General features: G+C 41.9%; 1 protein-coding gene across 4 annotated transcripts in view; it reads left to right on the top strand.

The window, feature by feature from the left end:
- The first annotated feature begins 1,016 nt into the window (after positions 1–1,016).
- Positions 1,017–23,682, top strand: part of LOC135198612 (probable ubiquitin carboxyl-terminal hydrolase FAF-X) — a 506,622-nt gene continuing 483,956 nt past the window's right edge. For 2 of the 4 annotated variants that reach the window (XM_064226360.1, XM_064226357.1), the window contains exon 1: positions 1,017–1,152. The gene's annotated coding sequence lies outside the window, so the exon portion shown is untranslated. The other 2 variants (XM_064226358.1, XM_064226359.1) reach the window with 2 other exon arrangements.

The following is a 23,682-nucleotide window of genomic DNA, read 5'->3' as shown; positions in this document are numbered from 1 at the left end:
CTTGGCGGATGTCGTGAAACTCGGCGACTGTGTGAGTGTACATAAGATTTGAGCGTAGTTCAGTCGTAATTTGGATTTTACGACGTGCGAGAGCTTTATTCGCCGATGAATGATGATCCAGCCTAATTAAGGTTTTGGTCTTAGACTCCGAATTTGTTCTACATGATCACCCACCTGCACACATTTGAGAGCAAGTGCTGCATATTCTTTATAAAGTTTATGGATATAAGCATTGCATATGATTTTGCAAACTTTGTTACCGTCAGTGAGTCTTCAAAGCTACACGTGCGAATCATGTGCACAAGTATTTATATAGCTAATTGATGCAGTACGTTGTAGCTACTTGCGCACTGAAAGACGGGATTCCCTTGTGCTCCCGTCGTGCTTCAACGTAAAATTGTGTAATAGTTTCTTTCTCTGTTTTTACGAGTAACAACTAGCTTGGTATCAATGACTGTATTAGCAAACATTAGGTTGTCAATAACCAAACAGGAAAGCATATTTGTAATGCGAATGAGACGAAAGCTATTGTGTATACATATTACTCATATTGTGTAATCTTATGCAAGCATATTTTGGTCATTTAAACTTTTACACATGTTCATTTCTTACCTCATCATCATATCGGGAATTTTATTTCGAAGTAAAACAATTGTCCAGAATGCTGGAATATTACACGTGAAATTTTATAGTTAAAATATTTAGTTTAATACCAAGTCAAGTATCGTCTCGTGTGGTCACAATGGAGGTAAATGTAAGGGACTTATATAAATCTCTAAATCAACAAATGAGCTTCTAGTCAGTCATAATACATTTAGATAATGATGGACGGAATATTAATTTTATTTATAATTATAACAATGACAAGGAAGATTTTTTGCCACTTTGTCAAGTCTTAGAATCATGACAACAATCAGTATCCAAAGTTTTTCATATACCAAGGATCATTTTTTTTCCGAAAGGGGTTGAAACCTGTGAGTAGAGGGGTGTTCTGAGGGTGGTCGGGGTGAGGCGATCCTCTTTTGTTCTACCCCAACGCCATCTAGTGGGTCGGGAGACACTGAAATCTAAGTGTTTATAGACTGTTGACTACACACTGAATGAAAATACCGACAGCCAAAAACCATTTTGCTAGCATACTTAGAATAAGATGTAAGTATTGGTATACTAGTGTGTGATCAAGTGAATCATTAAAGTACGTAGAAGAGGACGAAAAAGTGGTGGTTTGTGCGTCTATCGACAGATATCCGCAGGATAACATATAGTCGCCATTTTGATCGTTATGGACCCCTCCTACTGTCAGCTGTTCACTACGAAAAAATGTATGTTTTCCTCTTAACACGTTTTTCACGCTTACAGAACCCACTTCATTGTGAACGTAGGGCATTTCTTTCCCTCTGCCGGAATGAAGCGTTCGTTTTAAGAAGCAGGGATGCAGTCAGGGGATCATGGATACGTTGAGACTGATTTTGCTTCTGACGAGAAAAAACGGGTTTTTGTGATACCTTCCTACCGACCTACCTAACCTAGGAACCTACTGCCTACCGAACCCTTCGGGAGGCTTTTTCTGTCGCGGATTCCAATTTTGTGTTTTGGTATTTTCTCTCTTCCCCCAATGTAGTAGGCATGATGCAAGTCGGCCACGGGTCAGGTAGTAGGAGCTCAAGTCGACTGGAGATTAGGTTCCTAGGTACCTACCTATGGAGCGCCTGCCGGAAGGGTAACATTTTCCTCTTGCCCAGAATTGAAGCAGTGCTACCTATCTACCTGTATGTTATAGACCACACAGTGCTTATTCCTTAACATATCAAGGAAGGGTAATCAGACGAGGCTGCTCTTTTTGTCATGTGAATATTCATTGGTGTTAAGACAGTTGTCTCGTCATCCTCATTTTTATATTAGTCTAATGAAGCTGGCTATCCAAGATTAGCATACAGTTAGCCTGTCTTGGTGTTTTCCAGTGACAATTTAAGTTAGACAAGTTTTTTTTTTTTTTTTTTTTTTTTTTAGATAGGGTAAACAACCGAATTGTGACCAGTTCACTTGAGAAAGACCACTTTTTTCACTCATTATTGAATTGGTGAAACAACAATACAATGACGTCTTTAAGCATATCATTCAAAAGACTGAAGTTTCGATAACAAAATGAGATCTGTGAAACCATCATACGAACTAAAGTAATCATGTGAAGTCTTAGTAAAATATGTTCACCGCAGTTTTTAAATTCCAATATGATGTCTTTTTTTAGTCACTACCAGTTTGTCACTCAAATAGCTGCCACGTCCTCCCCAGCACTCATTTGAACAATATTTGCGTATATAGGGTAAACTACCGAATTGCGACCATTTCGCTCGAAAGACCACTTTTTTCCACTCTAAACTTGATTGGTGAAACAACAATACAATTACATCTTGAAGCATAAAATTCAAAACATTGAAGTCTCGTCAACAAAATGAGATATAGATGAAAGCAACATATATACAGCTAAAATAGATGAAAGTAACATACAAGCTAAAATAGGGTAAACAATCAAATGGACCTGCGGTGATCTTACCCACTCACTGACCCACCTTCCAGAAAAAGTACACTAACGTGGCCAGACATCGGAGATACACACCAATCATGAGCCATCGTCCGTGGAAGCAACATTTCGAGACTACTTTTCTTTCGAAGTAAGTGTATTCTCCCAAATTACAAAATAAGGCCATAGTTTCCAATTAAACAGGTTAATGAAAGTAGCCATGTGCAGTGGTAACTTACCCCCGTAACACTTTCAAAATTTTTACTTGAAACATCTTACATGTAGAAGATTGATGCACACCTTTTGTACCTATGATCGCTAGTACACTTTCTTCACAACAATCTTAATGATGACGTTCACACTCGAGTTCAAGGAAACTTGCAATTTGTCAGTAGGAAGAAGAATGCACTTGATAATTATTGAAATAGATAGATAAACATCAGTGTAAGGTTATGAATTATAGATATTTGTTACTCATTATAATTAGGGTAAAAAACCTTTGGGTACAGAGTGGACCATGTACGATCAGCGTGGACAATCCCAAAAAAAGTACATTATAACGCGTCCTGACATCGGAGCTGGGCATCAGTTGCGACTTGTTGTTGGTGAGAAACGGAGCTAAAGACCTCTACTCTCCTTTCGAAGTAAGTATTTTCTCCAAAGTTAGAAATTAAGGCCAAATTTAAAGCATTAAACAGAGGGTAGTGAAAAGGGTGTCCAACGCAGTGCAAATCTCACCAAAACGCTTTCGAAATTTTTACTTACGCTTGAATATTTTAGAAGATTGACGCCATCTCGATGTTTGCGGAGTCGCTTGTGTCAATTAACTAACCATTTCCTGTGATAAATCCGCACACCACTTGTACCCACAGACGGTCCCTCACCGGCTTGTTTGTTAGTAAACAACTGTTTTGGTAGAAGACGACGACGAAGAGTGCACTTCGATCATTTTTTAAATAAATAGTATGAATCAGTATTTAACATTTTTATGATGATTAATGTGAAAATATTCGTTATTGAAAAAGTAACTAGATTCTGACTCAAATTTAAGTGTAATTATATTTTGGAATTAGTACGTTCTTTTAAGTCCTGTATTATGACGTCACGACATCTTGACTTGCGTACCTATATATTGTAAATAATTGCTTTACTCAACTTTCTTGCAGAACAGTTTACCAGTTATTCATGCAGATTATCAGCTCTTCATGTAATTAATATAATCGTAATGCGCATATATATCTTTATTATTTACTTTTTGGATATTATATGAAGATGTTTTACTGCTGGATTATCGCCGTAGTGTGACGCAATCGTTTTCGGTCCCTGGGCCTCTGTTTTCGCACCATAAGAAATTATAGGGCCGAATTTGCAATGACCAGAAAGTCATTAAAAGAGGAAAGTTAGCATTGAGGGGCATATGTTTTGATTGAGAAAAATACAAATTTATTCAATAGCTAGCTTGTAAAAAATACTTGATTACAAAAAACCTGATTGACAACTAAGCAGCATACCTACTATGGGTTTCAGAGACAGTGCAAGCACGTTTTTGGTCAATACCTATTTCTGTAACGAACACTCGTATCAGAACGAGATTTTGCTATAGTGCATTACACCCAGTGCCGTAATTTATAAGGGTATCATGAATCGCTAATTGTAAAGAATAACGACACTTGTCCTTGTACCAAGAGACAAAAACTCCATTATGCAGAAATGGATACGAACACGCGTATAAAGCTCCACCTACCCTCTCCCCCCCCCCTCCACCGCCACCCCTTTCCTTCTTCGCCTTCGTTCTTTCCTTCTTTCTCTCTCTCTCTCTCTCTCTCTCTCTCTCTCTCTCTCTCTCTGTTGCCATTCGTATGTGTTGACCCTCCAAGCTGGGTATAAGACTACACACAAAACGTTGAAATTGGTGAAACTAGGCTATGTATTGGAAGTATATATACATGAATATTAAAGCAATTTTATCATTATTGCATTACTATGACAACTAGAATTCATGGAAACAGTTTATAATAATGAATCGGCTTACGTGTGAAGCCTCCACTAATGTGGCAACGATGATTTTGCCATTCTTAGCATGCAAACATTAAAGGTTACATTTATTTCTGGCATAAGGTTATTAAAGAAATTCAAAATACTAATATAGACTGAAATCAATGAAAAGTGCTAGCAAAAACAAAAAAGCAAAAAAAAAAAAAATGTATATAATCCACTTATCCGTAGTCGTTCCGCTATGGTTTTCGGCAGCCAGATGTACAAAAACGTTAGAAACATTTATTGTATCTACTTCAGAAATATCTGTAATTTTTCTGGGTAATTTGGTTGCAAAAAGGGGATAATATACATGAATTAATTTAAAATTTTTAAATAACAAAGTAAATTTGAACTAAATAACGAGTAAAGTAAACAATTTAGGGAATAAAACTTTGCAGTTTCGTCGTCTGCTGTTCGTAACTCTGTTTGTGGCGCGCACGCTTAGGAACCAGGAGCAGCAACTTGTTTAAAGTGCAATGTGGAGTGAATGAGACCAAAATGTGTATAATAACAATCAAATAAGCACTGTGGAGTTTCAGTTGTGATGGCAGTAAGGATAAAAACCACAGATTACAAGGTAAGAATGAATTCAGTTCAAACCGTGACCCCAGAAATAAAAAGTTTCATACTTTCAGTAATATAGGCAACAAAATGTTGTTTTATTGTGCTGATTACAACTGCACTCTTGAGTAAGATCAATAAACGTTACATACATATGCTAACAATGTTCAATTGATTGCTGGGAAGGCTGGGGAAAGATGGTGGCCATCACTGATCAGAACCTGTACATCCCACGGTAGCCCCCATATTGGATTTCAAAACTGCCTTGAAAACATATTTTACGAAGAGCGTCACATGCTTATTTTAGTTCGTATGGGGCTTTCATATATCCCATTATGTTGACGAAACTTCAATCTTTTGAATGGTATGCTTGGAGTTGTAATTGTATTCTTGTTTCACCATTTAAATATAGAGTGAATAGGACCTGTCCACCGTGATAAGGGTTGGTAGATGCTGGTGTTTCCCCCTAGTTGTCATAGTAATGCAATAATGATACAATTGCTTTAATATTTATGTATATATATTTCCAATACATAGGCTAATTTCACTAATTTCCATGTTTTGTGTAAGTCTTATACCCAGTTTGGAGGGTGAACACACATCAATTGGCAACAGTGTATAAATATATCAGTCAATAGGCAGGTAACAACCGAGTGAATCGTTAGATATATCCACCAATGTAAACTATTATTAGATAGATAGATGGAAAAATCATAGAAAATAAGTTTAAACTGAAGCAACTTTCAGAGAGAGAAGGGAAGGTGAAGGAAGGAAGAAAGACAGGAATGGTGGTGGAGGTGGGTGGAGCTTTTTACTGCTGTTTTCGTATCCATTTCTTACTTCATCATTGAGTTTTTGTCTCTTGGTACAAGGACAAGTGTCGTTATTCTTTACGATTAGTGATTCACGATACTCTTATAAATTACGGTACTGGGTGTAATTTGCTATACAGTGGGGCCTCGCTTAGTCGCGGATCAGCAATCACGGATTCAGTTAATCACGGGTTTTTCCTTGGACCTCTTCTCAGTCTATATCACTGGTATGAATCCATGGTAGGCTAAGCCTCGTCTGGTTCCGATAACCAACAAATGCATGAACAGATTCACAATATGATATTAACTGACAATAAAGGTAATAAAACTATTCTCACCTTATATATTATTGGCATATCTTCATAATATACGTATAGCCTATTCATGAAATAATCCCACATTATTGACATCAACTTGTAGTTGAGCAGCTAGCAGAAATGTAAACATAGAGTTACACTTAACAGCACCTTTGTCATTATTAACCTTTTAGAAATGTTAATAGTAGTAGTGTAATTACAGTAGTAATAACATTTAGGAAAACATTAATTTTCAATTTGAACTTCATTACTGTTTTGGTATAACGTAATCAACTTTTCTGAACACTGCAGTCATACAAACGATAATTGTCATAGATTATCGTATTGTTGTTTGCGATCGGCGACGAAGCGTAAACGTAATAAAACCATTTTTACCTTATGTATTATTGTCATAATTATATTCATAATAAAACGCATATTTTATGTATTTTTGGCATATCTTCATAATAAAAAGCTTTTTCAAGGAATAATTCCTTGGGGAATGCATTTTTCAAAAGACAAAAATACACTTTACATGTTTACAGCATGCAATGATTCTTTATTTTGATGTGATTACATTAATATTCCAGTATGGTACTCTAAGCAGTACAGTAACTATTTTTTTATCATAAATGTATATTCATTCACGAAAAAAATACGTATGACCACCGTGACGTCACCAAACCTAGTCTCGTTCGTACATACTATCTTTACACAATATGATTGTGGTTACACCGTTCTACAAACTACCGATGTATTTTTACATAAGTATCCTCTAAATTCTGTCATAAATCACTTTACTTACTTTTTTTGTGGAGCCCAAATGCTACATATATCCCGGAAAATTAACGAAATCTCGAATTTTATCATAGATCAAGATTCACTAATTACTATGTTTTCTTCTTAGAGCAAGATTCACTAATTACTGTGTTTTCTTCTTCTTTTCATAAGTAAATACATTTTTAGGTTACACATTTACAAATTTTCAAATACTATGAATGTAAATAGCAAAATATCTCTCTCTCTCCCCCCTTCTCATTCTCCCCTCTTCCCTCCTCCTTCCCCTCATCCGTCCCTCGATCTCCTCTCATCCGTTCTTCTACCTCATCCCTCTCTCTCTCCTCGCCTCTCTCTTCCCTCCTCTCTCGCAGAAAAAACCTATAATAACCCTGGATTCTATTATTATCATAGTAAAAGAACAAAATGGTCTTTTATTCTGTCTGTGATTTACGAAACTGCCTCAATACAACTTTTATAGTTGACTCAATGATTATCACATTATAACAGTATACAAGAGAATATCTTATCACTATCCATGTTTCATTTCTTATCACCATAAAAATATTTAAAATACAAATTTCATTGTTATTCTCGAGCTAAGCTAGTAACAGTACGCTCGTCCTAAGCTGCTCTCTCAAGCTATTCAACAGTTACTCTCATCCCAAGCTGTTGCTCTCTCTCTCTCTCTCTCTCTCTCTCTCTCTCTCTCTCTCTCTCTCTCTCTCTCTCTCTCTCTCTCTCAATGAAATATGAATTACTGAATCATAATATAAACTATTATGTACAAAGTTAAAAATAATAATTCCATTAATAAATTAGTTTCTTTTAGCAACTAAATTGTTTTCCAAAATAATTCTTTCGGTAATAAACGTCCATCAGCCGATTCTAAACATAAACAAAAGACAAAACTAGATTTTTATTGCTGTATTTTGCTGTTTATACATTAATATTATAGTTGGGTGCGGTAATCTTTACAGTAAATCATGTTTTTTTATCATAATTATGTTCGTTCACAAAATAGATATATGTACTATGTACTTTTAGTTTGGTGCAGCAGCCAAATCATGAAAATAGAAAGGGATTGTTAGGTAATATACTTTTGTTTGCTGATCTGATGAAGGGGAAATTGAAGATAGGAAAGAATAACTTTGAAACTGTCTTGAATTTAGTTTAAGGTGATAGTTGATGACATATTTGGTGCTTGAACTAAAGTAGGCAGTTATAAACATTGAAATAGTGGTCTTGGGTGGGTTAATTATTAAAGTAGGCAGTTTAAAGCAATTTTTAGGGGGGGTACCAGGATGACTCTGGTATTTAGTTATCACGGGAGGTTCTGGGCCCTATCCCCCGCGATTATCGAGGCCCTACTGTAGCAAAATCTTGTTTTGATACGAGTGTTCGTTACAGAAATATTGCCAAAAAACGTGCTTGCACTGTCTCTGAAACCCATAGTAGGTATGCTGCTTAGTTGTCAATCAAGTTTTTTGTAATCAAGTATTTTTTACAAGCTAGCTATTGTATAAATTTGTTTTGTTCATGAAACTTACCTGACAGATATATATATAGCTGTATTTTCTGAAGTCCGACAGAATTTAAAAATTCGCGGCACACGCAGTGGGCGGGGCAGGTGGTAGTACCCATTCCCGCCGCTAGGGAGGCGGATATCAGGAAACGTATTCCCACATTGTCTATTCATATTTTTTTCTGTCGCCGGTCGGTAAACAAACTGTTTACAGACCTCCGCCTAGGATTTTGAAACTTCATTAGCCACTTAAGTATCCTAATTATTCTTTTCGATTATTAACTTGGATTTGTGGCTAGGCATACGCTATCGTAAATTTTTTCATTGCATTTGATGTCTGAAGCTAGTTAGCCTAGTTTCAGACTTTGTTGTCTGCATGGTAAGGTGAGGCTACCGTAACTTTCGGTAGACACTCGCTTAGTATATATGACGGTTACATGTTTTCTTTGCATAAGGTAATTAGTGTAATGTGTGACTGATTACGGAAGAAGGAGGATTCAATTACGCATTTTAGAGCGTGTTAGAATCAGGAGTTTTTCCTCCACAGTAAAACAGAAGTTAGAAATAATGAACCTTCTAACCTACTGTAGATTTTATTTTGCCTAACCCTGTGGTATGGCTTACTAGCCTAGAATAAGTGTCTGCTAAAGGATTACATCAAGTAATCTTAGACTAAAGTGCTCGCTCTCCAAACCAGTGTTGTGAAGTGTAGTGCCCCTTGTTTTTGGAGGGGGCGTCAGATCGGCCCCATAATGCCTCTAGGCTGGACCTCTGTCGGACTCCCAGGACTCAGGGAGAGGGCATGTCGGAAAGCCGCAAGAGGGTTACGGGCGGCTCCCCACCGATCTGGCGTCCCTTCGGCAGAACCTGTTGACTCTTCCCAGGCTGCTAAAGATCGTGCACGTGCGCGAATCTTGAAAGATTGCTTCTCGTCCTCCGAGGCGTCCTCCCCACACAGGGGTTGGAGTTCTCGGAAGGACTCGCGCCCCCTAAAGAAGCTTTAGAGAAGAGGACGCTTCACGTCCTCTCTCTCGTCACGAGAGGATGAGAGAGTAAAGAGACCACATTTTCCCTTTTAGAAGAATGCACTGGCTCTTTTCCTAAGGGACATTTAAGGAGGCTCATTCATCTTGCCAGAAGAGTGATTGAGCCTCCTGCGAGAACGCTCATGTATATATCATTTATACATTATTAAGGAGGCTCATTCATCTTGCCAGAAGAGTGATTTGAGCCTCCTGCGAGTGACCGCCTCATGTATACATCAGTATACATTATTAAGGAGGCTCATTATCTTGCCAGAAGAGTGATTTGAGCCTCCTGCGAGTGAAGGGGCGCTCATGTATATATCACTTATACATTATTAAGGAGGTTCATTCATCTTGCCAGAAGAGTGATTTGAGCCTCCTGCGAGTGAACGCTCATGAAGTTAGAGCTGTTTCAACCTCGCTAGCATTCCAAAAGAATTTGGTAATCAAGGACATTCTTGATTCCACCTTTTGGAGGAGCAACTCAGTATTCGTCTCCTCTCCTCATTGCGCTCCGTATACGTTATGTAACGTTCGCTTTACTTCGATAAGCAAGCCCTGATAAGTTTTTGGGTCCGACGGCCGGCAAGCTGCTTTGCACAGTCAAACAACTTATGTCTCTGGTCGGCATAAGAAGGGCAATTTAGACGTGAGGAAGCTTTTGGAGGTGCTCGACGTCCTATAAGTAGAGACATTCTCCAGGACGCTCGGCAAGCACCTTGCGGAAGACGAAAGCCATACGTCTTCCTTTAGTGTTCACACTCTTCAGGAGCAGCGTGCGGCTCTCCATGGAGACTCGCATGAGGACGTCCCTTAAAAATATTCAATGTCATACGCAAAACGCGGTTCGTCATAACATTGAGATGTTGGCAAGGTCGCTCGCCAGGACGCCTCTTGGCGGGCCTTGCATGCATCAAGGCCGCTCAACGAGTTCCTCTCTGAAACGTCGTTCAGAAGACTTGGTGTTCTCTGCTCAGACACTCTCGTAGCTGGACGCTTTCCAGGACGCTTTTGAGGACGCTCGGCAGGAAGCTTTTGAGGACGCTGTCAGCATGGACGCTTTCCAGCACGCTTTTGAGGACGCTCAGCAGGACGCTTTTGTGGACATTCGCCAGGACGCTTCGGTGGAAAGCTCGGCAGGAGGACGCTAGCCGCGAGGTGACGCCGTCGCCAGGACGCTAGCGAGGACGCTCGGCCACAGGAACGCTAGCGAGGACGCTCCGCCGAGGACGGCTTTTTGAAGAACGCTCGGGCATCCTACAACGTCATGACGCTCGGTAGAGCCACTTGCCTAATGACGTTCTTCAGGAACGATAGGCCGTGCCTACGCATCAAGACGTTCGGCAGGATTCCTGCAAGAACGCTCTTCAAGACGGCGTCGTCGAAGTAGAGGAAGGAGTTTGGTCTCGTCAAGATGTCCTACTTCGCTTTCTACGGCAAGGGAGCGTTCAATAGAATCCATCACTTGATGAATTCAGGAAAACTGTAAGCAAGATTTCGGTGTCATAAAACGCCTCGTCTGCTTTCGGGATTGCGCTGCCGAAGGGGAACATTAAGGTCCTTCCTGTCGTAAGCCCAGTCTCTAATCAGGAATCCTGCCCCTTCCTCGATTTCTGCGGGAATCGGGAAAACTATATGCTCGAATTCCTGGATTACTTTTCTGTCATGTAAATGGGTTAGTTCTCATTGACAAAGATCTCATAACATTTTATCGCTTAAGCGGATAAGTAACAAATTTCGGAAGAGCTATCATTCATTTTCAGAACCGAACGTGGACAGTCGTTTTCCTTTCTCTCTTCCTCGTCCAGGAAAGATGTAGTAGAGAATTCGATGTCAAATTACTACAATACTTACGTAGTTTATCTTTGCGTCATTTTGCTAACGCATGGGTCGAGTCATATACGCATATCGTATTTACCTCTGCGGATAGAAGCCGAAAGAACTGTTGTTCTAATGTATTTATTTGACACTCCCTTCAACCTTCCAAGAGTTTTCGGAGTAAGAACAACTCTTCAGGTATTGTTACGACAACACCAACTCAGCTTCTGTATTTAGCGAATTCTGTTTCGTTTAAATAGGCCTGCTTGAGAGTGTCCTTTTGCTCGATAATATCATACCTATTCCTTCGTAAAGGGAGTAGCTGGCAACTCAGGCAGATAGTATTCTGTTCTCCATTGAAGCTTTCCTTCGAGGAAGACTTCCTTCACTCTTTTTGATAGAGATCGAAGGTGGTCGATCTCCAATCCTTATTTTGTTTTCTTTTAAGGAAGAATTTAGGATGGAGATCGTTGTTCAGAAATACTATAAATATACTACGTATATTAACCTCGCGACATGATTCTACTAAGCAGTTGAATTGTCCGAGGGGTAGGCGCATATCCTAGTTATTCTACGGATTGCGACTTAGACGAGAAGTATTCTAATTGAATTGCTACAAATTTCCTCACGAAGAAATTGGAATAACATAAAAGATTTTGTAATTCTAATTTTCTCTCAACGGCTTGAGGATCACCTCAGGTGATAGCGAGAGGGTGCCAGACATCCGAACAGAGAAACAGATGTTCTGGCACATTGTCTGAAAGAATTGGAAGCCAAATTAGTCGGCTTTCCAGTTCCTCGAAGGGTGAGGTTGGATCGAGTGGCCCAAATCATCTCGGATAATTTCTCAGCTCTCTCATAGCTCGAGAAGAGAGAATTGGTTATGGGCTTGGGCACGGAACGTAACGATCCTCAATAGGTTCGTTAATCTAGTGCACGTCCGTGGGGGTCTTCTCGATCGAAGGCAACAAACTACTGACGTCTGAGTAATCCTCACTTAGAAGTATGTCGAAAGTGAGGAGAGACTGAGGGAGTCCTTTCGTTAAGTTTTTTCGTAATATGAAGACGAAGGAGCTTCCTCTTAAGTTGTTCCCTTATTCATGATCCTAGAGGAATTAGCTTTAGTCGCCACATGTTGCCTCTAAGAGGTTGGATTCACAGAGGTCAGGTAATTCAGAGAATTGTCCAAAGACCCTTCCCGAGAGATTCGGTGTAATCAAACATCGTCACTTAGTGAAGTATCTAATATCTCTCCTCTCTGAGTCTGACAAGCGTTCAGACTATCGAGAAGCGATAAGATCTTCAAGATTAATGGCAGTCTCTTGGCCAAGGCAAAGCAGTGCTGCCTATTTTCAGTTTTCAATCGGAGGGGGCCGTTTCTGGAGATAGTGAAGGGAAATGACTGTTCCTCCACCTCGACCTCTGTGAATTTCGTTATGGTTCTATCTTTCCGTATGAAGTATGAGATAAGATAGAAGTCCTAACTGTTGTAGAATATGCAAATATGTTGTTGACGGCCTCTAGGCTCAGAGATTCGGTTCTGTCAAACAACAAAGCTTCACGATCTTTGAGGTCTGTGGAGATCTTGTATTCTCTGGATCAAAGGTTCCGGCATGGAACTTAGACGTAGTCTGAGTTTCTGATGCCAAAAGCATTTCGAACCTATCCTTTCTGCGAACTTAATACACGTGACCAGAAAGGCTAATATTCTAACCGCTCTAGCCACGGCAAGGAGGGTTAGTGAGGTTTTAGCCATCATCAGAGGTTTTGGCTTTAAAGGACATAATGCGGTCTGTCCGCTAAGCCTTCCGTTCTTGATAAGAACGAAAACCTGTCTGACCATTGACCCGAAGGCTTGGAGACCAAGGGTATGGCACAAATTATTGGGCAAGGGCATTAGAGAGTCCTGTGCCCTGTAGGGTCTCTCAAGTTTTATCTTGATAAAACTATAGAAAGTCAAGGTCAACAGACAATCTGCGGTGTTCCGTAAAAAGACCAGACTAGTTCATGTCCAAGAACACCCTGGCATGATAGCCAAGGAGTTCTTTTAAGAGGTCCTCATTCATTATGTTTGCATTAAAGATTTGAGATTTTTTCTTAATATCAATGCTCAAGAGGTGAGGGCGCGGCCTCGGAAGCATTTCAACAGAGCATGACACTCGGTAACATCCTGAGTGCCACGCTTTTGCGAAGCAACTCTGGGTTCGCTTCACACTCCCGACAATCTGCGGTGTTCCGTAAAAAGACCAGACTGGTTCATGTCCAAGAACACCCTGGCATTATAGCCAAGGAGTTCTTTTAAGAGGTCCTCATTCATTTAGTTTGCATAAAGATTTGAGATTTTTTCTTAATATGAACATGCTCAAGAGGTGAGGGCGCGGCCTCGGAAGCATTTCAACAGAGCATGACACTCAGTAACATCCTGAGTGCCACGCTTTAGCGAAGCAACTCTGTGTTCGCTTCACACTCCCGACGGGATGTGAAGACGACATTTCAGATCCGTAAGTCGCTAGGACCATACATATCCGTAGATATATTATTGGGTGCAAGAAGCAACACGAATCCTATCCTATAGAAAAGGGATAGGTGTGCTTTTAACTTTGAAGGGTTGGTCGCTTGAGGCGCGTTCCTTTTCTTTAGCCTAGAAGTTATGGAACTAACTTTGATAGGTTAGGTCAGGTGGTGGTTTTAGCTTCGGTGCCCTCAAAAGTATGGTCATATGGGTCTAGTCACATTGTGGTCACGCGTTGACAGATCATCTATAGCGCACCAGCATTACAGGTCTCTACCTCGCTGGCAACTCTAGTAACGCAGAAGCAGACTTTGGTGACAGTAATCACGAAGTCGGCTATGCTAACAGGTCAGGAACCAAGATGTATATCATCTACTTAATTTAGTTTCCCAAAAATCCTATTCTGTCTCTTCCCACCATCCGAAGGTGGGATTCAGCTATATATATATCTGTCAGGTAAGTTTCATGAACAAAATGTTATTGTTATAATACAATTAAGTTTGTTCATACTTACCTGGCAGATATATATAATTAAAGTGCCCACCCACCTCCCCTCAGGAGACAGTGGCACTGATAAAATATGAATAGAAAATGGGAATAGTTCCTGATATCCGCCTCCCAGCGGCGGGAATGGGTACTACCACCTGGCCGCCCACTGCGTGTGCCGCGAATTTTTAAATTCTGTCGGACTTCAGAAAATACAGCTATATATATATCTGCCAGGTAAGTATGAACAAACTTAATTGTATTATAACAATAACATATTTTTATCAATCAAAACATATGTTCCTCAATGCTAACTTTCCTCTTTTAACGACTTTCTGGTCATTGTAAATTCGGCCCCATTAATTTCTTATGGTGCAAAAACAGACTAAGAGGCCCAGGGAGCAAAAGCGATTGCGTCACACTACAGCGGTAATCCAGCAGTAAAACATCTTCATATATCCAAAAAGTAAATAAAAAAGATATATATGCGGATTACGATTATAACAATTACATGAATAGCTGATAACAATCTGTATGAATAACTGGTAAACTGTTCTGCAAGAAAGTTGAGTATAGCAATTCATTTACAATTGGTACGAAAGCCAAGATGTCGTGTCATCATAATACAGGACTTAAAAAAACATTCTAATTTAGAAAAATAATTACTTAAAATTGAGTCAGGAATTGAGTAACTTTTTCAGTAACAAATATTTTCAAATTATTCGTTATAAATATGCAAAGTATTGGTGTTTTACTATTTATTTAAATAATTATCTAGTGCACGCTTCGTCGTCGTCTTCTACCAAAACCGTAGTTTCCTTAAAAACATCATGGCAAGGGACCGTTTTACAATTGTTGTGGTGAAAGTGCCCCAGCGTCTATGGGTACAAGTGGTGTGCGGATTTAGCACAGGAAATGGGAAGTTTGTTGACACCAGCGACTCTGCAAACATCGAGATGGCGACAATCTTCTAAAGTTTTTTAATCAGAAGTGAAGATTTTGAAAGCATATTGGTGTTGTGGGCCTGCGTTGGCCACCCTTTTCTTTGCCCTCTGTTTAAATCTTAAAATATGGCCTTAATTTCTAACTTTGGAGAAAATACTTACTTCGAAAGTAGAGTAGAGGTCTTTAGCTTCTTCTCTTACCAACAATAACTCGTGACTGATGACCATCTCCGGTGTCAGGACGCGTTAAAAGTATACTTTTTCGGAGGGTGGCCAGCTTTTTATAGATTTACTATGACATCTAGAATTCATGGGAACAGTTTGTAATGCATCGGCGTATGTGTGAAGTTCCACTAAATTGGCAACGATGAAATTTTGCTATTCCTAGTATGCAAACATTGAACGTTACGTTTATTTCAGGCATATGGTTACAATTATTAAAAATAAAACAAAAAAAGTCAAAATAGTAGTAGACGTAAGTCAATGAAAACTGCTATAAAAAAAAAATACACAATTTTTTTCATAATTCACTAATTTGTCGTCTGCTCACCACCACTGGTGCTTTTGAAAGACAGAAAAATTGTTCCCGCCATGGCTCTGCTGCGAACAAACTCTTACGTATTTCAAGTGTATTTTGGAGTGAATTAAGAACAAAATGTATATTTTTGTACATGAACTTTCCTGTCAGATATATACTTAGCTATACGTCTCTGACGTCACGACAGAATTCAAAACTCGCGGCACACGCGACAGGTAGGTCAGGTGATCTACCTTACCCGCCGCTGGGTGGCGGATGTAAGAACCAATCTCCCTTTCCAGCCAGAATTTTTCTGTCGCCGGTGACGACTACACTGTGGTGTTACCTCCTGACAGCTTTATTCATTTCTCGTTGCCGTGGATTTATTTGGACTGACTTTCGGTGAAGTACCTGATCTTGTTGGCTGGCATACGCATTTGTGGATTGTTTTTGGATATTGATTTGGATTTTTCTTTGATTTCGAGATGTCTGAGTTAGAGGTTAAGAAATCTTTCTAGTTTAGAGTGTGTGCTATGGATGAATGCAAGGTGAGACTACCGAAAGCTACGGTAGATCCTCACACAGTTTGCTTTAAATGTAGAGGTAAAGAATGTTCTTTTGATAACCCGTGTAATGAGTGTGAGAAGTTGGATGAGGGTGAATGGAAGGCTCTTTCTTCCTACTTGAGGAAGTTAGAGAAAGACAGGGTGAGAAAGGCTTCTTCTAGAAGTTCTAGTAAGTCTCGTATTAGCGAGGTAGAAGAAAATCCTGTTGTAGCATTAGAACCTTCTCCAGTTTCAGCTCCTGCGCCCTGCATCGAACCTAAGGATCGACTACGGAAGTGGCCAACCATGAGAGCCACGATCCTTAGCATGGAAAAGCAAAGATCCGTTCGTTGCAAGTAAGAGTAGTGAAGGTGAATTTGTGCAGTGACCCCAGTGCAGTTGGAGGGTGCGTCTGATCGGCTCCTTAATGCTTCCAGGCCTAGACCTCTTCCAGACTCCCAGTCCCAGTGGAGGAGGAAAGTCAAAAGCCGCAGGAAGGTTAGGGAGAACTCCCACCGATCAGGAGTCCCCTCGGTAGATCCTGATGCTCGTACCCAGGCTGCCCGTGTTCGTGCGAAGAAGGAGGTATTGCGACAATGCTTCTCTTCGTCTTCCTCACCTTCACCTAGAAGATGGATGGAGCGCCTCGGAGTTCTTCACGACCGCTGAAGAGAGCCTGGAAGGCGCCTGGCTCCTTTCCTTCCAGCCCGGAAGTTTTTCCCCAGAAAGAGCCGGAAGTAGAGATCAAGAAACCCAGGAGGGAGCAAGAGTTCTCCGCCTCATAGTAGGCTTCGAGCCTCTTCTCCGGTGGAGGATTTTACAAGATCTCCAGCTCGAATTCTTGCGGGACTGCAAGCGCAGATTTCGGCACTGGCGGGCTCCTTGGCAGGAGGAACGCGGCGGAAAGACGTCTCTCTCCCTGTCAAGAAGTCTAGGATTCCTTCACCTGTCTTACCGTCTCAGTCAGAGTCGGTTCTCTCTCCTTTATCAGCGGATGGAAGGAGGCGCTCTTCCCTCAGCAGGCGCTTGTCGTCTTCCAGGCATCATTCGCCCAAGAAGCTTTCTCCTGGTGACTACATCTCTCCAGTAGGAAGGGATCTAGCGACTAGTAGGCGTTGTCTAAAGACAGGGCGTACAGCCTCGTCCTCGCGCTCTTTTACGAAGATCCTTCATTCTCCGGATAAGAGAGCCTACTCTTTGATGGATTCATCAAGAGACAGGATCTCGCTTATGTTAGGCGCCTTGAGCCTAGTAGGCGCTACTCCCCAACCCCAAGTAGACGCTCTCCCCCGCTCCCAAGCGTGGTGCGGAGGATAGGCGCTTTTCTCCTGATAGGCGCTTTTCTCCTGATAGGCGCTTTTCTCCTGATAAGCGCGGCTCTACTTTTAGCCGCTCGATTCAGGACAGGCGCGTAGAGCCTGAAAGATATGTCTCTTCTGGGAGACTACCTTTTGAAGAGACACACAAGTCTTGGGAGCGAAGTTTGTGGAGCATGGTAGACGCCGGTCTCCTAGTAAGCGACCTTCTCCAGACCTTCGCTCTCCTGTAAGTAGGCGCCAAGAGCCTAGTAGGCGTTCGCCTCATGGTAGGCGCAGCTCGCCTGGCAGCCGCTCTCCTTTGAACAGGCGCATGGATCCTGAGAAGCGCCTTGAGCATAGTAGGCTCTCCTCTCCTAGCAGGCGCTCCCCTTGGAAGCCCGAATTCTAGGATAGGATTAAGGAGCAAAGAGCACGCACTCATCAGAGTAGGAAGGACTCATTCGAGAGGAGCTCTCCAGAAACTTTGGCTTCCCCTGATAGGCGCCAGTCTACTACTAGACACTCTCTGGACAGGCGCATTTCTTTAGAGAAGGCTAACTGCACTCGTAAAGAAGCAGAGGGGGGTTCTTCAGTGGATGAAGTTGAACCTCAGAAGAGGATTTGGTGAAGGACTCGTCAGTTTCGTCCTACAAGATCCTTACAGATCTACTTCTTCAAGAGTTTGGAGACTCCCTTACTCCCGTCGCTCCTCCGTCTCCTCTCTCTTTATTCTCTACTTCGAAGAAGACGAAAGTTTCCTCTTGTGTGAGGATGAAGCCAACCATCTCAATGAAGAAGGCTTTGAGAGGTGTTGGTGATTGGCTGCTTTCTAAGGAAGAGAAAGGGAAAAACTGTGTTTTCTTTCCCTCCTTCCAAGCTTACGGGCAGCTCGGAGTTTTGGTACGAGTCTGGAGAACCCTTAGGTCTGGGTCTTCCTTCATCGGCGGGATGCGGACTTCTCTTCTCTGGTGGATGCAGCACGACGCTCGGCTCTTTTGTCGGCCAAACGACCTGGGCTATGAACGAGCTTGACCACCTGCTGAAGGGAATGTTTAGAGTCTTGGAAGTCTTCAACTTCCTTGACTGGTCTTTGGGGGTCTTGGCTAAGAAGACTCAGAACCCGGATGCTATTTCGCCAGAAGACTCAACAGTGTTCTAACGTGCATTGACAAAGCAGTTAGAGATGGATCGAGCGAAATAGCCTCCCTCTTTGGAGCAGGGATCCTTAAGAAGAGATCAGTCTTTTGCTCTTTTCTCACGAAGTCTGTTTCGCATGCCCAAAGAGCCTCTCTCCTGTATTCGCAGCTCTTGCCTCTGCTTTTTTTTTCCAAAGAAGATAATCCAGGACCATCTCAGGATCTATCTCTGCGAAGGCGACTCAGGACATGCTCGCACAGTCGGCACGGAAGCCTAAGACCTCCTTCCAGACGAAGACTAAGAAGGAGACTTCCAGCTAGACAGGAGCCCTTTCGAGGGGGCCCCCCTTCTAGAGCCTCTACCTCGAGAGGTAATAGAAACTTTCAAGAGAGGTAGATCTTCTCACGCTCTGTCAGAGCTAAGAAGTAGGGAAGTAGTCCTCCAAACACCAGTAGGTGCCAGACTTCTAAGATTCTCGGAAGCCTGGACAAAGAGAGGAGCGGACAACTGGTCCCTCTCTATAATAAGGAAAGGATATCTGATTCCTTTTACGGAAAGACCACCGTTGACAACGACTCCGAGGGAGTTGGTGGCCAGGTACAGGGATCCCATCATGAGCCTTGCTTTAACACAAGCAGTGGGAACTAATGTTCGAGAAAGAGGCTATAGAGCTAGTGAGCGACCCTTGCTCAGCGGGCTTTTACAAACCGCCTTTTTCTAGTTCCAAAAGCCTCAGGAGGATGGAGACCGGTTCTGGATGTAAGCGCCCTGAATTTCTTGTAGAAAAGAGGAAGTTCGCCATGGAGACGACATCCTCAGTGTTGGCGGCCCTTGCGGCCAGGGGACTGGATGGTGTCCCTAGATCTTCAGGACGCTTACTTCCATGTGCCTATCCATCCTTCGTCAAGGAAATACCTCAGGTTCATGATGGGAGGAATATATTCCAGTTCAGGGCCTTGTGCTTCGGCCTTTCAAACAGCCCCTCAGGTCTTTACAGGCCTAATGAAAAATGTAGCAAGATGGCTACATTTGGAGGGAGTCAGAGTGTACCCTTACTTGGACGACGGCTGTTATCAGAGCAAGTCTCAGGAAAGATGTTTGGAGGACCTACAAAAGACCCTTTTCATGGCAAGTTCGCTGGGACTTTTGGTGAACTTTCAAAAGTCTCAGTTGATCCCCAGTCAAGATCGTATCTATCTGGGGATTCGGATGGCTTCTCTGGATTTTCGGGCTTTTGTTTCCGTCTCCAGAAAGGATAGCCCGAGGGTCAGAGAAAGTCAAAGCCTTCCTAGAGAAAGAAGTATGCACAGCGAGGGAGTGGATGAGTTTGTTGGGGACACTCTCCTCGTTGGAGCAATTCCTTTCTCTAGGAAGGTTGCACCTCAGACCTCTCCAGTTCTTTCTCCATCGAAACTGGAGGTGTCATTCACAAAACCTAGAGTTCTCCTTCGAGATTTCAAAGGAAATCAAGAAGGACCTCTCTTGGTGGGCCAACCCTCTCAAGTTTGCAGAAGGGATGTCCCTTCACATTCCGAACCCCAACAAGTGTTGTATTCCGACGGCCTCGGAAACAGGTTGGGGAGCGACGCTCGGCTCAAGAGAAGTGTCAGGCACCTGGAACAAGGAACAGGTGACCTGGCACATCACAAGAAGGAGCTGATGGCGGTTTGGCTAGCTTTGAAAGCTTTCGAGCCCCACGTCCTAGCTTCAACAGTTCAGATCAACTCGGACAACACCACGGCCCTGGCTTACATCAGGAAGCAAGGGGGGACTCTCTTTCTCCCTGTACGAGACAGCAAAAGAACTTCTGCTTTGGGCAGAAAAAAGGAAGATTTGTCTCCTTACCAGGTTCGTACAGGGAGAAAAGAACGTCAGAGCAGACCTCCTAAGCAGGAAAGATCAAGTCCTGCCGGCAGAGTGGACTCTGCACGAAGATGTTTGCCAGGATCTGTGGAAGCTTTGGGGAAAACCTCATATAGACCTCTTTGCCACAGCCAAGAATATGAGGATAGCCAACTACTGCTCTCCGATATCGGACCCGAGGGGCAGTGTCGATAGACGCGTTCCTACTAGATTGGAAGGGTCTAGACACGTATGCTTTTCCTCCATTCAAGATACTGGGAGAGAGACTAAAGAAATTTGCAGAATCGGAGGCAACAAGGATGACGCTGGTAGCCCCGTTCTGGCCCGCACAAGTATGGTTCACAGAGGCTAATGGAATGGTTAGTAGATCTTGCCGAGAACATTATACCACAGAGGATCGATCTGCTCAGACAACCCCACTTCGAGAGGTATCACAAAAACCTCCCGCTCCTAGATCTGACTGGCTTCAGACTGTCAAAAGTTTGGTCAGAACGAGAGGCTTTTCGGCAAGAGTTGCAACGGCTATCGCAGCAGCAAGGGAGGTCCTTCTACCCTTAGAGTCTACCAATCGAAGTGGGACGTCTTTCGGCGATGGTGTAGGAACCATCACTTTTCCTCTTCCAGTACCTCTGTGACACAAATAGCAGACTTCTTACTTTTCCTTAGGGAAGAAAGTGGATTGGCGGTATCAACCATTAAAGGCTATCGTAGCATGCTATCTGCAGTGTTTAGGCACAGAAACTTAAACATTTCAGAAGATAAGGACCTTCATGATCTAATAAGATCGTTTGAAACTTCCAAGAAGTTTCTCCAGGGGTTCCGAGTTGGAATCTGGATGTAGTGCTACGTTACCTGAGGTCCAATAAGTTCGAACCGCCTCAGTCTGCATCGTTCAGAGACCTCACGAAGAAGACAATTTTCCTCATGGCATTGGCTTCCGCAAAAAGGGTTAGTGAACTCCATGCACTAGAAGGAAATGTGGGATTCAGAGGAGATGCAGCTATCTGTTCATTCCTTCCTTCGTTCTTAGCCAAGAACGAGAACCCCTCAAATCCTTGGCCTAGGAGCTTTGAAGTACAAGGATTGTCTGCATTAGTAGGCGAGGAAGCAGAGAGGTCTCTTTGCCAGTAAGAAGTTTGAAATTCTATCTACAGAGAAAGAAAAAACTTAAGGGCAATGATGTCAACCTTTGGTGCTCTGTAAGAGATCCAAGGAGGACACTTTCGAAGAATGCGCTTTCTTTCTTTATCAGAAGCCGGTGTGAAAGAAGCGCATGCGATATGTGAGGAAAGTCAATACAAAGTTCTTAAGGTAAAAGCTCATGAGGTAAGAGCTATTGCCACGTCATTGACTTTTAACAAAAAAACATATCCCTGAGTAATATTATGAAGGCAACATTCTGGCGTTTGCAACTCAGTCTTTGCAAACCACTATCGAGAGACGTCAAAATTACGTATAAAATGCTTGGGTTAGGCCCGTACGTATCGGCGGATTCGGTGCTGGGTCAGGAGCTGAGAAATATCCTTAGTAGTATATTTTTTATTGTGTTAGGTTGTAAGTTTTTGGTTGTTTGAAAGAACATGCGGGTAGGCATGTTTTTCATTTCGTAGTGCTAACAATGATTAGATGGTTAGGTGATCGGTGTATGTTTGAGCTCCTTGCAATGATAGTGGTTAGGTTCTGTCAATAAGTGGGCGAATCCCGTTGACAGATCCTGTCGGATTCTATCAAGTAAGCGGACAACCAAATCCCATTTGATAGACCCAAAGAGTCTGTCAGCTGTAGGTCACGCCTCGCTGAAGCTCTTAAGGCAAACGCAGACTCATAGACAGTAACTACGAAGTCTTCTGCCTAAACAGGTAAGAACCAAAGGTTGTTACATCCTACAAACTAGTGTTGTTTCCCTTCTTTTCCATATTTATATTGCTGTCTCTTTCCCTCCCACCAAGGGTTGTCAATCAGCTAAGTATATATCTGACAGGAAAGTTCATGTACAAAAATGTTATTGTTAGTACAATAAGGTTTTGTTTACATACTTACCTGGCAGATATATACGATTGATGGCCCGCCCAGCCTCCCCTCAGGAGACCGGTGGAAGGAAAAAATTCTGGCTGGAAAGGGAGATTGGTTCTTACATCCGCCACCAGCGGCGGGTAAGGTAGATCACCTGACCTACCTGTCGCGTGTGCCGCGAGTTTTGAATTCTGTCGTGACGTCAGAGACGTATAGCTAAGTATATATCTGCCAGGTAAGTATGTACAAAACCTTATTGTATACTAACAATAACATATTACAATCAAGTAATCACTGTGGAGTTTCAGTTGTGATGGCAGTAAGAATGAACCTACCGATTACAAGGTAAAAATGCTTTTTAGTTCAAAACATGACCCCGGGAATATGACTTCTCATACTTTCACTAATATAGGCAACAAAATGTTGTTTTATTGTGCTGCTTACAACTGTAATCTTGAGAAATATCAATAAATGTTATATATATATATATATGCAAATATTGTTCAATTGAACGCTGGGAACGATGTGGTCCCGATTGCGGAGACGAGAGGCACTGGATACGTGTACATGCCATATTTGATTTAAAAACTGCCTTAAAAACATATTTTACGAAGACCTTACATGCTTATTTTATTTCGTATCGCGCTTTCATATATTTCATTAAGTTGCTGAAACTTCAATCTTTTGAATGGTATGCTTAAAGATGTAATTGCATTGTTGTTTCACCAATTAAATATAGAGTGAAAAAGGGTGGTCTTCTTGAGTGAAATGGACTCAATGCGATTGTTTACCGTAGGGTAAAATACTGCTATGCGACCATTCATCTAAAGAAATACCACTTTTTTCACTCGATATTTAATCTGTGAAACAACATTACAATTCAATATTTAAGCATACCATTCAAAAGATTGAAGTGTCGGTAACAAAATGAGATATGTAAAACCGCCATACGAAGTAAAATAAGTATGTGAAGTCTTAGTAGAATGTGTGTTCAA

This window comes from Macrobrachium nipponense, chromosome 22 (genome assembly GCF_015104395.2).
Source record: "Macrobrachium nipponense isolate FS-2020 chromosome 22, ASM1510439v2, whole genome shotgun sequence".
In the NCBI taxonomy this organism is placed as follows: domain Eukaryota; kingdom Metazoa; phylum Arthropoda; class Malacostraca; order Decapoda; family Palaemonidae; genus Macrobrachium; species Macrobrachium nipponense.
Note: the sequence above shows the minus strand (reverse complement) of the source record. Positions and strands in the feature narration are given on the sequence as shown.